The 11316-nt window shown below is 40.0% G+C and overlaps 1 long non-coding RNA gene across 1 annotated transcript in view; it reads right to left on the bottom strand.

Moving 5' to 3' along the window:
- Nucleotides 1-3145: 3145 nt before the first annotated feature.
- The window catches only part of LOC138481332 (uncharacterized), a 429740-nt gene continuing 421569 nt past the window's right edge, over nt 3146-11316 (bottom strand). The window contains exon 4 of the long non-coding RNA XR_011274226.1: nt 3146-3240. This is a non-coding gene — a long non-coding RNA (uncharacterized lncRNA). The remainder of the gene's footprint in view (nt 3241-11316) is intronic.

Here is an 11316-nt window from a genome sequence, read left to right as displayed (position 1 = left end):
AGTACTTCACTTCATTAAATACACTTGCTTATGAAGATCGACAGAGAATTCTGTTTGCTTAATCCAAATCAATAACTCACCTTAAACACATTCCCTGATTGCATGCTTTCTCAAAATGTCCACCATTTTTGAAGCACTTCACTTAATTAATCCTCTACCACATGCCTATCCACTCAACTTGTCATCAGAAGTACCCAAATGCACTGATACCAATAATAAAAAAAAATACTTCATGTATCCCGTTGACTAAACATCAACAAAGGACTATTCTTAACATCATCCTCTAGTTTCCTGCTTCATCAAAATTGTCCACCATTTTGAAAATGCTACTCTTATGCCCTTTTTCTATAAACCGGCATTCATTAAATTCATGCCAGATCATAAAATATTTATAACATTCAAAACTCTTGCCCAAATTGTCACTCATCCTCTTTTTACTTCATTTTCCAAATTAGTCCTCCATCTTTACCATTTCTTATACCACAAAGGTCCTATCCTTTCTTCATCTAATCAAATATACTGTCTGCCAGTCTCCCCGACTTTGCATTCTCTTCTAATATTTTGCAATAATCAGGCTTGTATGCTCAAGGTTGATTCGTGTAACAATCTTTGTGTCCATGCCTTTCATATATCGGTACAAGAACCATTATATTTTACCTCCCTTTTTTTCTTTAAATTCCTGGGAAATAGTGGCAACCTCATGAACACACCAAGCATTCATTATAACCTTTTTTTATGCTAAAAATGCATGTATTCATGTTTCTTGTTTAGACCTTGACTAGCAGTTCTACAATAGAAAATGATTCTTGCCTTCTGATGTCTTACATTGTTTCCATGTCCCATCCTCTGTCATCATACGTAATTCTCTTTATACCACATATGTGAATGTTGTCTATTTTATCATGTTTGTTATTTGAATGCCAATGAGCTGTGTTATTACAGCACTTAGATGTTCATAAATCCTGACTCTCAATTGTCGCTTTATACTGCCAATGTATAATATGTAGGTGATAGCAAACAATACATACCAGCTTTTACAATTAATACATTCTTTTATCAGCACACATCTTTTTTCCATTATCTGAAAATATTTTACAATTCATCATATATTTGCAATAATTGCATTCTCAACATTCATAGAAACCTTTCGGGTTAAATGACAACCATTGCACATCCCGCACACTTTTCTTCTCTTATCTAAAAATAATATGTTTAAATGTTTTTAAGCATTATATATATAATTGACACTGTGTAGAATATTTAGTTATAAATCTACATCTATTTGATGTTTCTTCTTCATGTATTCTTGGTGTTCTCTTTCCCCCTCCCCACCTCTAGCCTGATGCCATTTCATCCTTTTTCTCCTCCAAATGGCATTTTCTTCCACTTTTTTTCTGGCTAAACCCGGTTATTTTGTAAATAACCCCAGTTATCTCTCTCATCAAACAAATGAAAATGCTAGTTTTTTTTTCATTTCTCAAGAAGCCTCTCTGCTTCACAGCACCATGGGAGATATGGGTATAATTTTGGGAGAAGGCGGCACCCCTTTCTCCATAAAATATTTTAACAACTAGTGGATGGAATAACCCCAGACCGTTCCTGGAAATCGAGTCAACGATCAGTGCTCAAATTGCTTTTTCCCTGTTCCAATTCAGTCAAGCGGTTTCGCTGTGCACTGTGTATACATTTTGACTATGGGGCAATGAATGGAAGCAGGCCAAAACAGCTTTGGTTGCTTTCTTAACATTTTCTTTTTTTAACAAATCTTTCCCCAAATGTGCTCTTGGGGGAGTACGAGGGGCTTTACAAACTGTGTGTTACAAAATATCAGCCAAATCAGTAATGCAAGTCAAAGGTTATTAGCAATTCAATGTTTCGGGTTTCCTATGGAAATTGATACTCAACTATAGTGTAGTGACCAACACACTATAATATATATTTACACTTTACAAAAACATGATTATAGACTTTGTGTGCCCAAGTGAGACAGAGAGCTCACCTCAAGTCTGGAGAGATTTATTTAAGAACAACAAAGTAATTCTACTGGCAAGCCTTATCATCTACATCTGCCCCATATTATAGAAGTAATACATTAATGTGAAAATGTGCAATTTCAACAGATGTTCCCTAATGAATGTGCACCAATACTTTTGGGCAGAAACATGTTGGGAAAGGAAACATGAATTAAAATCTTGTAAGAAGGCTACATAGGTTGTGTCAGCATTTGATATAATTGTTTACATAATTACTGTATTTGAATAATGAAACTGACAGATAGAAGCACACTTTATAAATCCATACATAAATACAATAGTATGATACCGCATCATGCTTGCTTTAAAATCTCAACTCCTGCGGCACTTTAAAGACAGCATATCTTTCCAACCCCTCTGCATTATTTACAGGGCTTACTGGGACCAGAAGCCACAATACCTACAAGACAATTAGCTTAAAACCCTTTCCTCCTCCACATTCCAATTTTGTTGATGCCCAAACAGAGGACCTATGGGAAAAAGACCCTTGATGTGACTAGGCACCATCGATGGAACTCCTTATCTATCAGCCTTACGAATGAAAAAAGACATTCATACTTCAAAAAAAAAACCTAAAGACTGTCATATTCGAATAACTCTACAACTGTTCAGAGGACCTCTCCCTCCCTAGACCTTGTGGTGAGGGGCTTCATCCCCCAACTCTTTCTGCCAGGCTTCGCATCCTCTTAATTGATTCTCTCCTGCCTGATGATCTCCCTCCGGCCTGAAACCTTACGGTTCTTCAACCTATCATGTTGGCTGTTTGTGTGTTGTGGCTGTTGTTTCGTCGTTCCTTGAACCTCTTTCACATGGTCCCCTATGTTCCTGGCTCCTGGTGCAACCCTCTCTCGGTTCTCTCGTGCTTTCCTGCTTAACTTGCCCGGCAAGTTTTCAGCAACTTCCTCTGTTTCCTGAGGTCCTACACCAGCACTTACCATCTTTCTTAACCTTGCAATTACCTGCTCTAAATGTTGCAGGCACTGAATCCCTTATCCCTGCACTTACTTGTTGTTTCTAACTTTCTGTTTGTAACTGCACCCACTTGTCTGTTTGTATCTTAGGTGCCTGTGTTGTACCTGCACTTACACCATGTCCTTAATGCTGCACACTTACCTGGTCTGAATGTTATAAGGCTTCAAAGATCAGCTCCCTCCATTCTCTCTTTCTACTCGCGGCACCTCGAAGTGACTGTGCTTCACAGATGTCCCTTGCAAGTGAACAGTAAAAGAGACCAGGACATCATCATTTTATCAAGAATCGCACAATCCTCCTCTTATTTGTACTGCACTTTTGAGCCTCTTGGTCATGGCTAACAAGATGTGGTTATCTCACAGATCTGTGGTGTGAAAGAATACTGCTAGTTGCATTTGTTAATGTGTAATGTAGGCTTTAGTGATTCAAAAATACAATTCTTTAAGGTACATTGTTGTTTAATACATGGGTCAAGTGCATCATCAAAGTGTTCAGCCTACGTTTGCTCCTGAAAGAAAGGACCCAGTTTCCAACCCCTTCCTTGACTTACATTTTTTTCACCCACATTCATGGCTCTTTATTTTTAAAATATATATATTGCATTTATGCAATTTGAGTGTGTTTTCTGTGCGATTGTATCCTGGTGATTGATTATGCCTATGTTTATGATGCCTGAGGATGTTGTCAGCAACTTCCCTTCACAGCGAAAGTCCACACTGAAAGGAAAAGCAATAATTAATTAAGACACATCTAGAAGGATATGGACTTTCTCGAGTTAAGCCTACCAAATGGAGAAGAAAGAGTTGGCTGTCATAATAGTTTTATTTCAAGGATAATAAAAAAAGATGTCTTTATTGCTCTAAATCCTGTCATTTTATTTTACTGGAGATTGTTTTGTTTAGCTGTACAGAGTATTTCTTTCTCATTTGAAGAAATAATGACCTGTCAGGTTGCGTTTGGAAAGACTCAATGACGTTCATTGTTTACGGATGAGCATCAGCCATTTACTCCGGCGCTTCATCATTTGGTTGACAGGAACATGCACACGACACTGTGAGTCAGGTAACGATTAGTTCCCGTTTTCGTGCACATGAAATGTCGTCGAGCAAGTTCGAAATGGTTCCTTGTTCGAGTACTTTTTCGTGTGTTTACCAGACATGCATAATTCTAAATGATTCTGTTTTAAACACACACAAACTCCATTGGTAAACATGTTTTGCTCTTCCGAAATAGTCTATTGCAAAATCAAATTGTTATAATTATTTAAGAGCAATTGCATGTAAAAGATGCAGGAGAATGCCGTGCACACCATATGTTATATTAATATAATATACCAACAGATTAAGATGGAAACGCAGACCCATCAAATTTGTCAGTAGGCATGGACAGCAAGGCCGGACCAGAACTTTGCAATTTCAGACTGCCTTTTTCCCTCATGCCTGACATGCGCTCATCACAGAAACATTGCAGAGGTGCAAGTGCAATTCTGCATGGTGTTACGGTTAACACTGTGACAAAAAAAAAAATCGGATGGCTAACAGGCACTTTTACTATTTATTTTTGCTTGTGGGAAATATTTGCCCCAATGTTCATACCGGCCATGTAGCACTGCACCAGTGCTTTGCTCTGTAATGAAGCACCTAAAATCCCCCTGAGTTTGGGATCTATGTGTCTTCCCCAAAGACCCTGCTACCGAATATGCAACCACTGACCCTGCCTTCCTAGTCACAGCAGTAAATCCCCTAGTTCTGGGTTAATTAAGCAATTCTTTTCCGCAACCACCACCCTTGACCTCTTTATCCCTTCAGCAGGGTCTCTTTTCCTCAAATGTCTACCCTTGCCCTTGTGCCCACTAACCTGTCTTTATCTATGATGATAATGAATACAACTATATCTATGATGATAATGAATATGAGAAGGAGATTAAGCTTTGGAAAGATACATCGATGATGTCTTCCTAATGTGGAATGGTACTAAGGAAATCTTTGGAAGATTTATGAGTAACCTCAACAGTAATAGCTTTGGTCTAGAGTTTACAGGAGATATTGCCACCAATGTCATTAATGTTCCTGATCTTAAGATGTATGTAGGCAATGGGAATTTGGAAACTAGGACTTTTAGAAAGCCAACAGAAGTGAATTCCACATGATATGCCACTAGTTGTCACAAGAAGTCAACCATTGGCAACATTCCTGTGGGAGAGTTATACAGAGCAAAAAAGAATTGTAGTACTAACACTATCTTTGAAACAGAGTGTGATTTGCTGACAGAAAGGTTTCAGCAACACAGGTACTCATGGGGTTGTGTGATGAAAGCACAGGATAAGACTCGCACCAGTGCAAGTACATCAAGTACTGTTTGCTGTGTGGTTCCGCTGAGCGGCTTCCTGCAATCTCTCATTGCCCTACATTGGATTTCGGGACTTTGTTCGAATCACGGCAGGAGGACGTCTTTAAGAGCAACACTGCTCCGTGCCTGTCCCTGGAACAAGGGAGAAAGAAAAAGGTGACTGTTTTTGGCACGATGTGCCGGACTCTGGTAAACTGTGCCCTTGGTCTAGTGTTTGCACGCTTTGTGCCGTTTGAACGTCCTGCTCACACGCTTTGTGCATTTTGGACGTGTGCATTGTGACATAATCAGAGAAATACTGCAACTTTCCCCATTCGCCTGCTACTTTTGTGTTTTGTGTTTAACCCTTTTTTTTTCTTTACTCTAGGACTACGGGTTGTTAAATCCCGCCTCGGCTTCTCCTTTGGGGTACACACGCCCCCACTTGCCTCTTCTTCTTCCTGCGACTCTGCGCACCCACGCTGCGCACCAGTGCAAGTACATCAAGTACTGTTTGCTGTTAGCGGTGCGCGGCGTGGGATGCGGGGCCCTTTAATGATTTTTATCTAACACTACAGTGCTTCAGTGCAGAGTGGGTTTACAGTGAGCTTACAGTAGTTAAGAGGGGTCAAAACCGTATAATCCTCTGTATGTCAGTAACTAGCTTCATTGTGTCTAAAGCTGGATAGGTCTTAAACTTAGTTCAGTTTGCCTGCTATCACGACATAGTGACACACTGCCTCGAACTAGGCAATTGCCTGTCTACTGCTTGTGAGTATTTTGTATTAATTCTAAAAGCATAGTTGTTGTGTTTTACTTTTCCAATTAATAATTTTGCGGACAAATAGCGCACCCTTGAATTAAATCTTAGAAGTCGCTCCATTGTCGATTTTACAACACATCTAATATGTACACCCTAAAACCCGATATGCCGCAGTCTATCAAAACTGTAATTGGAACTCCACTGGTTAATCAAAAACAGCCTGTTCGTTCCACTCAGGCGGTAACCATGCTCATACCTCATAATCCCCCAAAAAAAGGCTTCAGTCTGCATAATCCTTTTTCTGAGTGTTTCCCACTGCAAAACATGGAAATAAACAAGAATTTAGCTTTGACACCTTGTAGCCGAGTGGAGGAGCAGAGAACTTCAGGTGGCCGAGCAGCCTCACACAATTGTGTATCGGACCAAACCATTTTGCAGTCAGTTAAAATTGTTTGAGCTACCACCACTAATTCTACTCCAATAGCTTCAACCCCTATTCCTTTTTTTCTAGGCTCTTGCGATGACTCTGCTATATCAATATATGCCTCTAAATGCGAATCTCCTATCTCTCCTATAATGCATGAAATAGAAGCATGTAAGAGCATGATAGAATCTGTCTCTTCCGCAATATCACTTTCACGTACTGCCTCTCGTTCTTTTGTTCATCCGACTCTGCAAGCTTGTTACAGACCTCCTTTTGATAAAAAACAGCAGACCATACCTGCAATTAACACTGCCATGCTGGGGTTGGCATTTGCTACAATAAATTCATCAGTACAGAGTCTATTTAGACTCTTTGATACATTAGATCATAAATTTAATAAGCAAACAGCGTTACTGGAGGATGTGGCCACTGGCCTGGTTACCAATCGTAAGCTACTTCAAGCTCTAAGTTCGAAGTGCTTTGAATTAGAGCAAGGTAATCATTATTTAAGTAATCTATCAAATGGAAATGGAATAGTTACTGAGGGCTTACAGAGTGAGTGCGGTACGTGCAATGAAGTTCTTGTGACTTCGTTACCGCTGTTTAAAGAAATCGTTCGCCCAGCACAAAGACCTGTAGCTGAGGCACCTCGACCTGCTAATGAAGACTCGTTGTACATTGATCTGTCATCACATGTGGTTGACCCTGACACAGTTAGACCTATTCCTCAGTCAAAATCCCAAACAAGGGCTACTCAGCAACCAAAAAAGTACTCTTGTACGAAGCCCTGTACTATCCAGCCCAAAAGCAAAGGCCTGAGAGGTATGACAAAAAAAACGAAAATATGCCCAATATCAAAGGGCCTAAAAAAACGCTGAATGCTTTTGTTAAGGCCATTGCTGGTACAATCCCACCGTCCCAATCAACAGCATCTCTTCCAAAAATCATGCCACATAACCCTGAGTTGTGGCCAGTAACTGAGGTGGTAGACTTGGTAACTAACTTTAACGTACCAAAAGTTGATGATCTCAAATCTACAGTGTTATTGCCTCCACTACACACTCCCTTAAACGATTTGATTGATGCTTTAACATCAGTAAAAGAACCCATGAAGGTACTCCCAAGTGTCACACTAGTGAATATTGTACCGTTGGCCTCTGCTGATTCCAACACAATCTCACATACACAAGAACATACACAGATCATGGCCGCATCGATTAAACAAATGGTTGATACATATTTGCTTGAACAAGGGAGTTTAATCAATGTAGTTGGTAAGCAAACAGAGCGAAAGAATCATGAGAGACTGGTGGAAGGAGAAAATGATAAGTGTTTCCCCGCACAGAAAAACAAGGGTGTCCTGATTTCGGGGAACCATTATAAGGCAGGCGTAGTCCCTGTGCAGCTACCACACGCACATAAGATCCCATTTAGTGGGACGGAAGAGTCCAAATTAGACAGCCAACAGAAAGACTCAATGCACTCCTTCATTTTGAAGTGTAGAGATGGCAACTTTCCCTCTTATGTACTCAATCGCAGAAGTGTGTTGAATATTTTTGCTGATATTAGTAACTTGTGAGATGTATCTACTAAGGATATTGTGCAAATTGAGTTCATTTCAGAGTTCACAAACTCCACAATTAGATTATGGTTGCATTCTGGAGTGGTTGCTAACGTAATCTAGAGAGAAAAATGAGCCTGTTCAACATGGGCTTCTTGTTGGCCATGGAACCTGAACAAGTGGCCCAAAAAAGCTATAATGTGTCTCTAAAATCGAACATCTATGTGAGTACCTGTAATTCTGCGGGCAGTGAGGTTGCCCAGATAGGGATAGAGCCACACTAACCACTAATAGCTTCTACTCCTCCCTCTGTAAATTTTGCGAGCTGGAACACTAGAGGCCACTCTCATTTACATTCGTTTTTTAAAGAGTTTGGAATTAAATTTCACATCATTGCACTCCAGGAAACATGGCTGATTACTACGCCTATTTGGGACGGTTATGATGTTGCTTTGCTGCCAGCCATAACAACAGGTGGTCGCCCGTCTTCTGGCCTATTAGTGGCTGGGAATCTCAAGATGGGTGTGGAAATTGATGAATGGTTCACAGAAAATGCGTTTTTGCAATTGGTTAAAGTTAAAATGGGGAATTGGTGTTTGGCGCTGGTCAATTTATATCGCAACCCGATGGGGCTCACCGATGAAGTATTCTATGGTACCCTCACCAAGATGTTGCATCTTATTAACATCACCAGCAATATAACACACACAGTAATCTTAGGTGATTTAAACCTAGATTGCTGGAATACCACCCGCCATTTGAGAGAAGTGCATAGGTGGATAGCGTACATGGAGGAAAGGCATTTTGTGATGATCAATGGGGCCATTCCTGGTGATATACCAGCAAATACAACCTGGTTTAGAAATAATAGTAGTAGTACACTTGACTACATTTATGTTGATTCCGTTCTTTTCCATTCTGTGATGAGTTTAGACATGTATGCCTCTTCAAATAGTGACCATAAATTATTATCACTATCTGTTAGAGGTGATTTCGATATACACAAAAGAGCTAGCAAATTACAACCAGTGTTAATTAACTATGCTAAAACTCGTATTACTTGGTCTCCCAGAACAGTCACAGTTTATGGTATGTCTGTATTGGAGAATGCTGGATTAGCATCCCCTCTCCAATACACTGAACTAATACTTCCTTTCATGAACACTTTTAATAAACAGTTCAAATCAGGTGGCAAACGTTGTCATGCCTTTGACCATGACATTCAGGCTGCTCGTGTCGCCTATCGTAAAAAAAGAAGAGCTATTATTGCGATAGGCGCGACTAGCTGTTGGAATGATCTCAGGCATGCCAAATGCGTCTATAAAAACTGGATTAAATCCAGGAAATATCTTACATATCAACGTGATAGTGAACACATGGCCGTAGCCATGTCTAACAAAAACTCGGCCCAAATATGGACACTATTGAACAATCACACTGGTTTCGCGCAAGCAGACGCCCAGCTTTCTGCTGTTAAAGAAAATACATGGGTTGACTATTTTTCTAGACTCTATGCCGATTCTGAATTTGTTGAATGTGACCATATTCCGTCAGATCCTACAGGTTGGCATTTAGACTTCTCGCCTTCTTCCATTGAATCTAAGATTCATCAAGCAAGCCCCTCGCGTGCTGCTGGGCCTGATGGGATATCCAACATGACACTAAAAACAAATCCCTATGAGTGGTCAGTGATATTGGATCAAATCTTCAAACAAGTATTACAAACTGGCAGAGTACCAAATTCATGGAAAACTTCAATAATCATTCCGATGTTTAAAAAAGGAGATCAAACCCTGCCTGTAAATTACAGACCCATTGCTTTGCTAGATGCCCCGGGGGAAATTATTCACCAAAATATTGTTCCAAGCATTTAATAGCTGGACTGCAAAAAACCATCTATGATACCCTTGTCAGTCTGGGTGTGTGGCGGGAATGGGGACCAATATTAACCTGATCTGTTTAAATGCAATTAAGGCCAAATCGCTTGTTATGAAACAACCAGTATTCTATGCGTTCGTAGATCTACACTCTGAATTTGATTCGATCGCAAGGGTTTTACTGTTTAGAAAACTAATCAGAGATCGTTGCCCTAAGGTGCTGTATGATCTGATCTATGCTTTGCATTCAGATACATCCATTAGAGTAAGACTCTCGCTGGATGGACTGGTATCCACACCAATAAAAACAGCAAGAGGTCTTAAACAGGGATGTCTATTAGCTTCATCCATCTTTAACTATTTTTTACATGATCTTGAAGATGCTTTTGTTGACATCTTGTCCGATTCTCCAAAACTCGGTTTTCATACTATGAAAGCACTCATGTTTGCAGATGACCTGGTTTTGATTGCCAAAACGCAGGTTGGCTTACAAAATCTTTTAACAGCCTTTCAACAATATATTCAGCTCAATCAGTTGAGAGTGAACACCAATAAAACGCAAATTGTAATCTGTTACCCAACAAGAACAGGGGTGAAGTGTTTTATATGGACAATTGACCAAGTAGCATTACACATAGTTCCTCATTACACCTACTTGGGCAAGTGCTTTGACGTTACTAGTAATGTTAACAACCAGTTAGAATGGCTTGAGAGAAAGCTGGACACTGCAATAGCACAAGCAACATTAATTTTGGCAAAATTTGGGAAATTTTCCATCAAACCAGCCTGGATATATTGGATTCAGAAGACCATCCCAGCCATTTTATATGGACTAGAAACGCTACCCACTACCATAGACCTTGCATTTGACAAATGGGAAGCCAAATTCTGGAAAATAATCTTAAAATTACCAGGATGTGTGCCAAATGCCTGGATTAGGTATGAGCTGGGTATGGTCTCGCTTCAAGCCATTTATGACTGGAAATTATGTGCTTTATTTAGGAAATGTTTTCTTTCAACTTCAGTAGAATCTACTTTGCAATTTTTTACATCTTATATGCTTTCGACGAAAGATAGATTTGTTACAACCTGGATAAAGAAAGTTAATTGCATTTTGTGTTATGCCGATCGCACACTTGAACTCTTACAGGCCGATTCATGGAATTAAAGTGCGCCGAAAATTCCGGCGCAGAGGTGCCAAAACGTGCGATTCGCAGTAAAAGTGCGAAAATCGCAGTGCAACTGCGAAAATCACAGGGAAACCAGCGCACATCGATTCATGGAAGTCCGTGCGCGAGAAATATATTGGATGTGAGCTGAAAAAGTGTGCGGCGCACGCCGTCGCACAGGCCATCCAA

This window comes from Ambystoma mexicanum, chromosome 5p (genome assembly GCF_040938575.1).
Source record: "Ambystoma mexicanum isolate Mex_15411 chromosome 5p, UKY_AmexF1_1, whole genome shotgun sequence".
Lineage (NCBI taxonomy): Eukaryota > Metazoa > Chordata > Amphibia > Caudata > Ambystomatidae > Ambystoma > Ambystoma mexicanum.
Note: the sequence above shows the minus strand (reverse complement) of the source record. Positions and strands in the feature narration are given on the sequence as shown.